The sequence below is a fragment of the Mangifera indica genome, chromosome 15 (genome assembly GCF_011075055.1).
Source record: "Mangifera indica cultivar Alphonso chromosome 15, CATAS_Mindica_2.1, whole genome shotgun sequence".
Lineage (NCBI taxonomy): Eukaryota > Viridiplantae > Streptophyta > Magnoliopsida > Sapindales > Anacardiaceae > Mangifera > Mangifera indica.
In genome coordinates this window covers 7,423,048-7,437,639 of record NC_058151.1, presented here as the reverse complement: position 1 = coordinate 7,437,639, position 14,592 = coordinate 7,423,048, and positions in this window count along the sequence as shown.

Sequence of the window (14,592 nt, the reverse complement as noted above, 5' to 3'; positions counted from 1 at the left end):
TATTATAATCCCATCATTATTACATGTGCACTTGTTCATTGTAACATCAAGATTACGAAAGTTTTTTTCTAAGGGCATGTTATTTGCATGATCATATAAATAGATAACATATTAATCATTAATGTAAAATTACAATTACAAATGCCAAATTTGATTGGTTCTAGGGCGTTTACCCTAATAATCTCACATTTGCACTGTAGCTAATTGGTCATATATCTAATGCCCAATCTAGTTACATGTTTGTCATGCTTTTACTATGATATAAGCTTTATCAATAGGTTAGCCAAATCGTTATCTGCATCAATCCTTCATTTTATATTTCACCTCTCTGAATAATTTCTCAAATTAGGTAATATCATCTAAGTATGTTCTTAGACCTCTGATGAGATCACGATTCTTTGCTTGAGCAATCACTCCATTGTTGTCATAATAAAGTTCAATCACTCAACAATGCTTGGAACCCTTCAAGTTCTATCATGAACTTTTTGATCTATACAACCTTTTTTGTTGCTTTAAAATGAGTAATGTACTTAGACTTTATTGTAGAATCAGCCATTGTACTTTACTTGGAGCTTTTCCAGCTAACTACACCACCATTCAAACAAAACACAAACCTTAATTAAGATTTATAATCATCTCGATTAGTCTAGAAACTAGTGTCATTGTAGCCTCTCTTACATTAAGTTTAGACTCCCCTCCATAAACTAAAAATGCATACTTAGTTCTTCTCATGTACTTTAAGATATTCTTGTGACAATCATCCAATGTTTTTTCACTTAGATCAAACTGATATCTTCTACAAATGCTTAATAAGTATGAGACATCAATCCTTGTACATAACATGATATACATGTTCGATCTAATAACCAAGGTATATGGAATCCTACTCATCTATTTCAATTTGTGAAAATGGACACATCTCTTTTGAAAAATATACACCATGGGACATAAGCAAAATTCATTTCTTAGGTTCCTTGTGTAAACCTATTTAGCTTTTGTGTGCTCAGAGATTGTTCCTATCAAAATAGAGGAATTTCCTCATCATGATCAAACATCTGTAATAACACATTATTTTGTCTAACATTTATGGTATCTTATGGTATAAGAACTTCATCGAGTTTCACTCTTCTCTTATTAGTTCTCTTGAGAATAAATTCCTTCTCAAGGAACACATCGATTTAAGCAACAAAGACTTTTTGTTTTTCTAGGTGGTAGAAGTAGTATCCCTTAGTTACCTTTACGTACCCTATATAAATACATTTTTTAGACTTAGTGCTCAACTTGTTTAAAGTCAATTTTTGATATAAGCGTCACAACGCCAAATCCTTAAGTAATCTAGATTAGGCTTTCGCCTAGTCTACTTTTATCCATAGATTTAGATAGGACACAATTTCGTGTATACGTAACAGTTTCTTGGGCATAAACCAAAAAAAACATAGGTAGATCAGTGAAACTCATCATAAACCTAACCATTTCCATTAAAGTCCTATTCCTTTGTTCAAATACACCATTATATTGTGGTGTACTAGGAGAAGGAACTTGAGAGACCATCCCATGTTCTTTTAAGTATCCTCTAAATTCAGTACTTAGGTACTTACTTCTATAAACACTATGAAGGATTTTAATTTGTTTCCCAAGTTGATTCTCTACCTCATTCTTGAATTCTTTTAATTATCAAAGCATTCAGACTTGTGTTTTATCAAAAACGCATAGTTATATCTATTGAAGTTGTCAGTAAATACGACAAAGTAAGCTTCCCTATATCTACTATACATTGTCACGGGTCCACACACACCATTATGAATGATCCCTAACATTCAGTTACCCTTTCATTGTGTCCAATGAAGGTTGCTTTGGCCATCTTCCCTAATAGGCACAATTAACATTCATCATAAGACAGAAAGTCAAATAATTGCAAGACTCTTTGTTTAAGACGTCTTGATATACGTTTTGATCCTATGTGGCCTAACCTGTAATGCCACAAATATGTGGTATTTAGTTCGTTCGATTTTAATCATTTATTATTTTGTACTTTGAGAATTTCATTATCCAGTTTTAGAATATATAAACTATTATGCAACTCAAATGTTTTATAGAGAATATTATTTAAATTAATGGTTATAACACCACTAGTAAGAAAAAAAAAAAAACCCTCTTTGTCTAAAACAGACATAGAAACTAAGTTTCTAGAAATATAATGAACATAATAACAATTAACTAATTCTAAAACTAATCCAATGGATAACCTAAGATAATAAACCCCTACGGCTAATGTAGCAACGCATGCTCTATTTCCAACAAGTAGGTCAATCTCTTCTTTGGTGAGCAATTTACTCTGCCATAATCCCTGTATATCAAAATAAATATGAGAACCATATCCTGTGTTTACAGCCCAAGATGAAGTAGGAGAATAATTTATCTCAATAACAAACATACCTAAACTAGAAGTTTCAGCTATCCTTTTTTTTTGGTTCTTTAGGAAGGCCTTGTAATGTCTCCTCTAATGACTAGCTTTCCTATAATAGAAATAACATCTTTTCCCTTCCCCACACCACCTATAGGCTGAGTAGAAATATCAAGGTAGTTATTCACTTTGGGCTTGGGTTTAGCCTTGGCCTTTTCTTTGCCTTTATCCCTGACTTTTGATGCTTAAGCTTTTTTTCCATAAGTAGATTAGTCGAAGCTACCTTTCATACTTCATGTTAAGCCTATCTGAACATATATAACAACTCTTCAAACGTTTTCTCTTTTCGTTTAGGTAAAAATTCATAAATTAGACCATGATTTTAAGGAAGGATTTCAACACCAGGTTAATGGCAAACTCATTGTCCATGATGAAGCCTATGCTCACCAACCGTTTGATGTAACCAATCATCTTGACCACATGAGGACTAACTTGTCCTCCTTCAAAGAGTTTATAGTCAAATAGCATACGTGACACTCATATTATTCAGCCCTTTCTCCAGTGGCATATAACTCTCAAAAGTGTGTAAGAATAGATTGTGTATCCATTTCCTTATGTTGTTTTTGAAGTTAAGGTGACATAGAGGTCAACATGAGGCACTGAACTTCTATAGAGTCATCAAGATACTTATTAAAAGTATATTTTCCCTTTTGGGTGGCATTAGGATTAGGCTCAGGGGTTAATGACCCTTCAAAGATATATAGTCTCTTTTCTTGACATAGAATAATTTGAAGATTTTTATACTAATTAGTGAAGTTGTTTCCAATAAGCCTATTTTTTTTTTAGAATTGATCGATACATTGAGTTTGACATGGTGATTATATAATCTACAATTTACAAATAAAGGAATTACTAAATTTATTCATTATTAATATTCATTTTAACTATGGATTTAATTAATTAAAATGTTTCTACCATTTTACTTAAGCTAATAGCCCTCACTATTATACTTGAAAAGTTCCGGTGAACTTTTTAGTGGACTGAAATCCTATCATATTGGCTCTCCCCTTCGCTTTGATGAATAATTTTGAATTAATTGAATAGGTAGATTTCAAATTAATCAACAAAAGCCCATGATCTCAAGTTAGGTTTTACCCCAACAAATCATGTGACCTCAAATGTGACTCTCAGTGTCAACAAGGTGGATACTACATATCTCTTGCATCGACAAATGCATTCCCGACTCTTGTCTCTAATATACTTCATCTTCACTTTGACAAACAAGCAAAGTACACTAGTTAAGTCAAACCCAATATGAGCATCTTCTAATTTTTCGCCTAGTATAAGTGTGCCCTTTAATTTGGTGAACAAGGTTCCAATGAATATGGGCTTAATTAGGATATCATATTGGAAGACACCAATTTAATCTTGACTTAATATTTAATTCAAAGGTTTTTAATTAACTGGTATCATTAGATTTTAAGTTGCATGTTAGGTGATATTTGCAAAATATAACCATCCACATATATACAACAAATATATAAATAAATGTGCCAACAGACAACTATAACTAATATCAAAACCCTCAAGTCAAGAAGAGTTTGACTAGTTAACCTAGGTGAATCTTCATCTTCAAGTCTTCGAACTTGCCATTGCGTTTCCAATCTTCAATAATTATATGGTTTTGTTTCCTAGTTATATAATTCTAAGAAAATAAAATAACAACCTAAACTAAAGAGAAAAAAGGATTAAGGCAAGGCGTCCAGACCCTATTTTAGAATTACAACCTAAAATTAATAAAAGAAAAAACTCATATAAGTTATTTGGTTGTGTATTGGGCACCATGAATTCATACATTCAATTAAAATTAAATTTTAAGAATTATTTAGACAACTATAAGATTACACTTTAGTCCCTAAAATTTTACAAAATTATTATTCAGCCCCAAAGCTCAAGAAAATTTCAAGTCAGTTCAGATTCAACAAAACAAGACCAAATTATAATTTCCAACTTTTTTGGGTGTGCAGGTGTGTTGTCCAACATTTAACAAAATTCTAGACTATTGCACAGTTGAAGTCATAGCATGGGCACAACTAGAGTATGACCAAGGTGGCAAATACCTTACACAAAAAGGTACCACTAGACTAAAAAATGATTTACCCATGCACTTTGTGCAAATATGGCAAAATGCCATGATGAGTCATGGCTGGACCAAGAAAATGGTATAGCTGTGACACCTAATGGTCCTATACACCATTAGACACATGGCAAAAAGTCATGGCTAGACCAAAAAAAGGTTCCAGCTGTGACACCTAATGATGCCATGCATCATGAGACATGTGGGAAAATGCATCACTTATGGTGTGTTAATTGGTCCACCTAGCACCTCCATACACGGTTGGGACTGTGTCTTATGGTCTAAGTTATTGAGTGTCATTCTGGTTTTTCAACCAAATTTTTTGGGTTTTTCTAGTCACGAAAAATCTAGAAGACTTTCGTTCTTGGCAGGCCAGTCACTAAGGTAAGGAAATACGACACGTAAATTGTACTCACACCAATGATAATGACTTTCAACTTGAGTTCAACCTATACAAATAATAAAATTTAAACAAAATATTTAGAAATCGTCATTCAATAATTTAATACACATTTACATTGTTCATGAAACTTTACACACATTTAGAAATCATTTTTATCAATTTTAGGGTTTTGATCAATTCAATTACATGCAATAACAAGTAAAATAATCAATATAAATTGGAATAATTTTAATGAAAATATGCCTAAAATGATGGCTCTAATACCATTATAGGGTTTCAAGGCATCGATAACCAATAGTGCAGCAAAATTGAAAACTATTAAAAACAAACAATCCTAAAACCCTAACAAAGATACTTTTAATAAAAACATATTTATCATGATCAAACAAAACAACCATAAGGTGTTTTAGGGTTTGTACCTATGTTGATGACTCATCCAATTCTTCATGTGACAAAGAAATGAATGTTATCTAACCCTCATAAGGCGACACCCTAAGAAGCACATGGAGCACAAACATAGGAGGTTGTCTAGTAAAAAGGTTGTTAAGGCTCCTATGCTGGATGGATGACATGTTCATAAGAAATGAGAATTTTCGGAAAACCTAGCGACTATTAGGGTTTTCTATTGCATGTGGCTTTTTATGTTCTATGTCACTTTTTAATTAACTCACGCCTATTATTTATATGTGCACAGGAATACATGTCTCATTGGAATTTAATCCAAACACGCAACCTTTCTACATACACACACGAGTGGCATGCATTAAGCTATACACGGGTAACACAAATGTGTCTTGCTCAGTATGGTTTCACCCCTTTCACAACTTCAACTATACCATGCTACCAATTTGCATGGTGCCACATGGCATCATGCACACAGTGATCTTGATCAAGCATGGTCAATAGAGTTCTCTCTCTTCTTAAACATCAAGATTGTCATCAAACGAACCTCATATCTAGGTTTGTATTAACCTTTATATGCATGTGACCTATAAGCTTTCTATTAAACTGGTAGTGCCTAAATTCAGATCAAATTTAAGCAGAAACCAAGATTGGCCTTTAGCAAAGTATCATGGCCACTCAGATGACAGAGTGTCAGCGAATATCTTTTAAGCTTTTACAACATCATAGTTGCATATAATTCAATCCTTTCAATCAATATCTCTTGAGGTTGATATATAGAAATGTGTCATCATAATAGTTCCTTGGTATGAACTGATACACATTAATGACTAGCATAAATTAGGCTACAACTTTATCATACTGTGGCCACATATTTAAGCAATTGTGAACATCATTAAGTATTCTTATATGAGATATCTTCTCCAATTAGATAAATCTAAACCCAGTTAATAATTCCATGTGGGTTGTAAATTAAGATTTACATAAAATCATCATAATATAATAAAATAATATATGTATTATTATATATATAAAAATAATATATCAATATGAATAATATATTTATATATATAACCCACATGGGTAGGCCCTGCAAGAATATACATGTACTATATATATGTTTTATATTTTTATGGAATGAATGTGGTGAACATTTCCCACTTTCTCAAGAATTATAAATTGCCATGCGCTATGTGTATTTGGCCAGTGAAAGACAACTGGCGCATTATATGCATTAAAGCAAAAAAAAAAAAAAAAAGAACCTTAGCCACCCAGGTGAAGAAAAGCCATTGTCTTGGCTTTCACCTAAAATTTATAAATCATGTTCAAGCCTTAGCAGCCTTTGAGTGTGGTTCCAACCTCTAATTCAGTTCATGCTTTGTGTGGATACCAAGGTTCAAGCCTACTTTGAGTTCTGAGAGCGATTTCATAATCTATCTAAATTAATGAAAGTCAAAGGAGCCACCTGCACAGGTATATTCTATAAACACTCTATGTGTGTTAATAAAATGTTTGTGAATTAATTATCCTATAAGGGCAATCCAGAAAGGGGTTTTTATGGTATGTCTGTTTATTAATTAAAATTTTTAAATGACATGTCACTGCCAAAAGGCCAATTTTACTATATGGTATTAGAGCCAACCTTAGGGAATTAATTCATAAAATTATACCTATGAATTTATTTAATTTGACTACATATTTTTAATTATTGATATCGATTTTTTTAAATTATAATTTGCTGTTATAAAATTATTGTTGCAATTTTATGGTTGATGCAATTATTAATTTAAAATTTTTTTAATTATAAATTGTCATTAGCTTTTATAAAATTTGTTGCAATTTTATAATTAATACTACTATTAATTTAAATTTTTGGTTGATATTTTATTGTAGCAATATGTTTGAAGCCATATAAAGAACGTAAATTTATGTTAAATTTATTGAGTTTTAATTTCTTGAATTTTTGTTTGATATTGTTGAGATTTGCAATTTATTAAAAGTTTGGTTGAATGTCCAATTGTTGTCACATTGTTGCATGAAATCACTTTTGATACACATTGTTGCATGTTTTGAAGGTTGCTGCTAGTATAAGGATGGTTTATGTGCCATATTCCCTTACCTCGATAATGTGGCTTGCCGAAAATTAGGGAATTTTTTGGGTTTCTCTGTCATTGAAAAACCTAAAGAATTACAGCTTGGAAAACTCCATACATGGTTGGCTCCAAGCCGTACATGGGGTGGTCAGGTGGCACCTTCCTCAGTAACACCTTTGTATAATGTTGTCGAGTACAACTAGACATTTCATGCCCAAGTTGTGCCCTTCAGATATACATGCTTCTGAAATTTTGTTGAATTTCATATACATGGTTAGGCACTCTACTTGTATGCCCAATAAAGTGGAAAAGATCAATTTGGTCATGTTTTTTTAAACTGAAACAAAATTAAGATTTTCTTGACCTTTAGGTTTGTAATGCAATTATGCAAAACTTGAGGGACTAGAATGAAGTTGACACTTGGGTAAAATAACTAAAATTAATTCATTTTAATTTTGATTATGATGTATGTATGTATGTTTGTTTGTATATGCATGGTGCTTAGTATACAGCTTAAGAACCTTATGAATGCTTTTATTTTTTAATTATTTTTTGGTTTGTAATAATTAAAATAGGACTTCTGTGTCATACCTTCTCTATATTGAACTTCTCTTCTCACCTAACTCCCCTCAAATGTAACTCGAGGTTTTTGTTTTACGAATATAAAATTAGAATAGGATTTAATTTTTCATTATTAAAAAAATTGTAACTAGGAAACGAACCCATGCACAATTGAAGACTGAAGATGAAAGAATTATTGAAGACCCGAAGAATAGGACCTAGGTTGACCAATCAACCCCTTATGGCTCATGGGGATTAACATTAGTTAAAGTTATATACGACAAATTTAATTTATGTTACAGTATGCATATTAGGTTTTTTTTTTTCCGTATTATCACCCACAAGCTAAATAACTAAAATTGGTGAGATAATAATAAATCCCTTATATATATATATATATATATGTTGAAAATCACCAATTGCTTTCTAATATGATGCCTCGAGGCAAGCCACTATTCATTGGAACCTTGTTTGTCAAAATAAAGGGTATACTTCTACTAGGGAGAAGATCAAACAATTGTTTATATCAGGTTTGACTTACCTGATACACTTAGCTTGTTCACCAAAATGAAGGTGAAAATGTATTAAAGGCAGAGTTAGGGACATGCAATTATTATTGCATAAGTGATATGTAGTATCCGCCCTACTGAAATCGAGAATCACAATTGATATCTCATGATTGATTCATGCGTAACTATTGAATTAAAAGATCATGGATTTTTGTGATTAGTTTGATTGACCTACCTAATTAGTTAATTCAAACTTGTTCACAAAAGCGAAGGAGACAATTAATTCAATGGGATCTTGGCCCGCTAAGAAGTCCACTAGGATTTCTTGAGTCTAATGAAAAGGGTTATTGTCTTGAATAAAATAGTCAGAGCATTTATTTGATAAAAGACCACGTTAAATGAATATAAAATTAAAATATGACCTTATTCTAAGTTTTGTAGAATAAACTCAACACATGACCTAACGTTTGAAAAGATATTCAAAAATGAGTTTGGGTTAGATACAAAACACCTCGACTAGTATCAGTGTCTAGGGATTGTTCTAGAAGAGAGGAGAATCTTGTATGCTATCACACAAGATTTACCAGTTGTGCCAAAACTTGATATTGAAATGAGGGAATTTAATCCTTACAAGAAACATGAAATGGATGACATAATAGAAAATAGAAGTCATGTATTTAATATAATTAAATTAATTAAGAGTGTCAAAGCTCTAGATTTACGCATGACGAGTAACATGACTTTTAACCTTGTTATCTTATCTCTACCTAAATCCTACACTAAGTTCGCCATAAACTTTCTAAAGGATAACAAGGGAAATTCCGTTGAAGGTTTGATAAGGACGGTAGTGAATGTTGATGTACATATAAAAATGGCTAAATAAGTCAAAGTGAATTTGAAAATAGAGGAAGAAAGAAGTAAGATTAACGCCTAGCCAAATTCTGCATCTTAGCCAGTACGCTAGAACACACTAAACTCTCATAAGGGCATAGTTGGCAAAAATAAGGTAATTTGTTTTTGATGTGGTAAGCTTAACCACTGAAGCAATTACTGCAAAACCTTTCTAGCTAACAAAAGAAGGAAAATTGAGTCTTCAACTTCCCTAAGATTAAGAATTGAACCTTTTCTTGAAATCTCATGTTATTCAACACGAGATTTAAATTTTCACATTTGTTTGATATGAAGAAATTGAAGCATAGTAGAATGCTAGTCGAAAGAAGAGGTGAACTTACAAGTTGAAAATATGGTACGTGTACACCACATTAGTTGTAGGATTTATGTATTCATTCTAGCTCAAAAAAAGATGAAATGAAATAAAAACTGATTGCAATATTTTTTTAGAAATAAAACTTCTAAGAGATTTATTACTATGATTATTTCAAAAATTCTCAATTATATAAATTAATTTAGACTAGTAATTTGACACGAAAAACTAAGTCATGATTGAATTTTTGATTAATTCGATTGTTGTTGAATGATGGATACTAGTTATTTCTTTTAGACAGAGATAACCATGTCAACCTTTTGCTATTTTTAGTAGGAGTATTATTCGATTGCTGAATTTTGTCTAAACAACTAGAATTAACAATTTGTGTCAAACAAAACAAATTTTGAATTTCACCTAATTCACTGGACATTCCAATGAACATGATTCATAGATCTTAGGAAATACGAATCTAAATATCTAGAAGAAATTCAAGGAATTCAAAGCATGAAATAAAGAATTTATTAATGTGTGTGTTCAAATTCTTAGGTTAAACCAAAGAGGTGAATGCATAAGATAGATGGTCTAATTTAATGTCTGAGGTGTAGTGGGAGTTTTAATATCTACTAAATGTTCTAAGATAATTCCTTAGTAATTGTAACCCATATTTATGTTTATAAGTATGACACATTTTACATGCATACGTATATGTGTTGTATGCATCGGATTGAAGTCTAATGACTTATTTAACAAAGGTAGTGACAGTAATGTTAAATAATTAACTTGAATTAGTTGAACCATATGTTAAATAGATTATCTTGTGTGATATTCTAAAGAAAATTTAAGAATATTGCTCATCTAGTACCAAATAGATTTTAAAATCAATTTTGGAAATTTCTTGTAAACGTCATTATCTTAAAAATCATGTGGGAGGATAATAGAACTTAATCAAGTTCTAATTCAAAGGAAAAATAATAGAACTCATACTTATTGGCATAAGTATGGTTGAACATAACAATAAAAATTACTTATTCCTAGAAGGAAACAAGTAATCGACCTAAATATACAAAAGCATGTAGAAAAAATGAGGTACGTTATGAGTTTATAAGAATTAAAATTCTTAAAACTCTTGATAAATGCACTGGTCATTTATGAGGTTAAAATTTGAGACCTACAAGTGAAACTAAAATCTAGATGCACTCATACATGCCACTAAAAGCTTGACAATTAATTATCAAGAGCAACTCCAATAGTTAAAACCTAGAATAGTCGTGACCATATCACAATCAATGGTAATAACCTTGAAAAGCAGTTGGTTGTGTGTGTAAGTTGATGAAATCTATGTAATAACTCATGTGAATGTTGGAATCTATAAATAGTTATACAAATAAAAGCATAAAATCTTTTGGTTTTATAATGATAAATATGAAAAATGTATACAAAAGCTAATGGGAGTACAATGATGATTTTGACATTGTATATCTGTATGACAATAAACATATTTGAATTAAGTGTAAAATTTACAGTTGACATAAAAAGACTTGGGTAACTAAGTAATCCTTCATAGAAGAACTTAAACTAAGTGATTCATATCCTTACCTGATCTATTATTGTAGATCGTATAAACTACTAAATTTAAGTTAGAATGTTTACAACAAACGAAGGCTGAAGGGATTCAGCAAATAAGAATCCGAAAGTATTCTTTTTCGTCATGATGATGCATGCCTTTCTTGGATAATGTGTCATTGAACACAAAAATTGAGTGACAAAGATTATTAGATTTCTATTAACATATCTATTAGAATGATCATAAATATCATGATATACACTCAAATTTGATATCTTAATCTTTTAGAAATATCAACTGTGTACAAATAGACATCGTTGGATGACACACCAAGTAATATCCTTGATTTCCTAAAAAATAATATTGATAATTCTTGAGATCTTAAAGGATGAAGTCAGTGAATAAGGAATAGTGACATAAGACAAATCAAGTTGAAAATAATGAATATTAATTCAAAAGGATAGATCGTATAAATGTTGAATCAATTATACGTTGGAAACTAAGTATTAGGCATTCAAAATGCAAGGTCTTAAATGACATATTAGATAGCAAAATTGACTTCTAGCATAGTTGATTTGGTGTCATTAGTATTAAACAAATGTTTTATAGAATCATGGTCTCTCCAAATGGTCTAATTACATATTTAGGCGATTTCGGCTTATTAAACTTATAATAGGAAAGGTTACTTATCCTTTGGAAAACTGAATGAACAAATGTATCAATGAATGCTTTATTATAGTAGAAGCAATGATGGGCATGTATGGTCATCCGATGTTATTTGTATGGATGATTGGCTATAATGCAAGTGGCAGATTGTTAGGGTTGGTGCCCTAGAATTGATCCTTATGATGACATACATTCATTAATAAAAGTCATATTAGTAACTTAATATGGCATTGTTTGTCTATAAAGCGTATTATTATATGTTTAGACAAACGTCTTAAGAATGGTTGAACCATGATGAAGGGATCAGTGCTTAACATTTTTTCGTGAGAACCCTATGTGCTATTAAGTGGCTATTCTTAAAATGTCTATAACTTTGATATTACCATGACCAAGGGCATGGGTAATAGTGACAAAGCTATCATAATGTTGAACGACCTCTTTGAAATATGATGATAGTTCTCACATATCGAAGTTAGTTGTTAACAACTTAGTGCAACACAAGGGTGCACGTTGTAGACGTGTTCATCAGACTAACACACCAAGAGGATTCCATATGGATGGTTACTTTAGTGTCTATGAAATATATCCTCTTAGTGAACGAAGGTACATGTGATCCTTAGATTTAAGGGCACCAAATCATCTTATGCAAAGATCGATATGGCTTGAGACTAGCCTAACGTAGTCTGGTAAGAAGATTACTAGAAAGGTTGTGATTGGCCATATCGAGATTTGTATAAAGGCTATGGTGGATCAACAAAGGATTCATCACTCCTATGTACAGGAGTTGATATCTTAGTCAAGGCCCTTTAATAGATCATAATGACTAATTAAATCTATGGTCATAATGGGATTGAACTGATGCTCGATTTGATATTTCTTCGATTATTGATAGAAGTCGGTCTATATAACTCAAGGATCCCTGAGGGAGACACTTCATCTATACCTCAACCTCAAAGAGATATCGTATGATGAAAGGATGAAATTGTATAAGCAACCATATCATTGGCAGGTGAATAAGTTATATGCTAACACTCCATTAATTGGGTAGCCATGATATCTTGCTAGAGGTAACTTTTAGTCTATGTCTAGACGAATGCCAAGTTGGGAGCCTGGCACAAATTTGGTCATCACCCACTTACTGGAGCGCCTATGGGTCATACACAAAAAGGAGTTGATCGAACTTTAGAGGTGTAGGATTTTCCAAGTTGGATTCGAGTCAAATCTAATTTTGATTATGGATTGCGGGTTTTAAGTCTTGGAAAGGCTTTTAGACTCGAAAGTATATTTTATGATACTTAAGGACTAAAGTGAAAAAATCTTAAGTGATTTAGGTTGCAGTGAGAAAGTACAGGGTTGGTTTGGATTTATCTAATGAGATAAATTTTAGCTTAGTTAATAATTCCTTATGGGCAATAATTTAAAGTTTAAATAAAATTATAATAATATAATATAATAATATTTTATATATATATATATACACATAATATATTAATATTAATAATATGGGTGGGCCATGCAAGTATCTACATATATTATATGTACACTTCACATTTTTATGGAATGAGTGTGGTGCATGTTTCCTACTATGTCACGAATTATAAATAGTTGTTCATTGTGTAATTGGCTCATAATAAACAACTAGTGCATTATGTGTGTTAAAGCAAAAAGAAACCCTAATCGGTTGGGTGAAGAAAAGCCACTATCGTGGCTTTCACCTAAAATTAATAAATCATGTTCAAGCCCTAGCAACCTTTAAGCATGGTTTCAACCTCCAATTTAGTTCATGCTTTATGTGGATACCAAGGTTTAGGCCTACTTTGGGTTCTGAGAGCGACTTCATAATATATCTAAAATTAATGGAAATCAAAGGAGCCATCTATACAAGTATATTCTATAAATACCCTACGTGTGTTAATGACATGTTTGTGAATTAATTATCCTACAAGAGCGATCCAGAAAGGGAAGTATGTTTATTTATTAATTAAAATTTTTAAAGCCAATTCTATTGTCAAAAGGTTGCAAATTCCCTACAAAGATGTTCAAAACACCTTTTACTAGATACAGTGAAAGGGTGATTGAATTGTTAGAGATCATACACAATGATATGGTGAACCTATGATAGTGTATGATAGATATAGGAAGGCCTACTTCATCATATTTATTGATGACTTCAGTAGATATGGTTATGTGTTTTTTTATGAAACACAAGTCTAAATACTTTGACAAATTCAAAGAATTTAAAAAGAAAGTAGAAAAGTAACTTGGGAAATAAATTAAAGTCTTCCAAAGTGATTAAAAAGGAGAATACCTAAGTGTTAAATTCAGAGAATACCTAAAGGAAAATGAGATAGTATTTTAACTCACTCTTTCTAGTACACCACAATATAATGGTATATCTGAATGGAAGAACATGACCTTGATGAAAATGATTAGACCCATGATGAGTTTTACTAATCTACTTATATCTTTCCGGGGTCATTCCTTAGAAACTACTACCTATACATTGAACTGTGTCTCATCTAAGTCTATGGATATAACTTCATATAAGTTATGGACTAGGCGAAAACCCAATCTAAATTACTTAATTTGGGGCTATGAAGCTTATGTCAAAAAATTCACTTCAAATAGTTTGAGCACTAAGTTTGG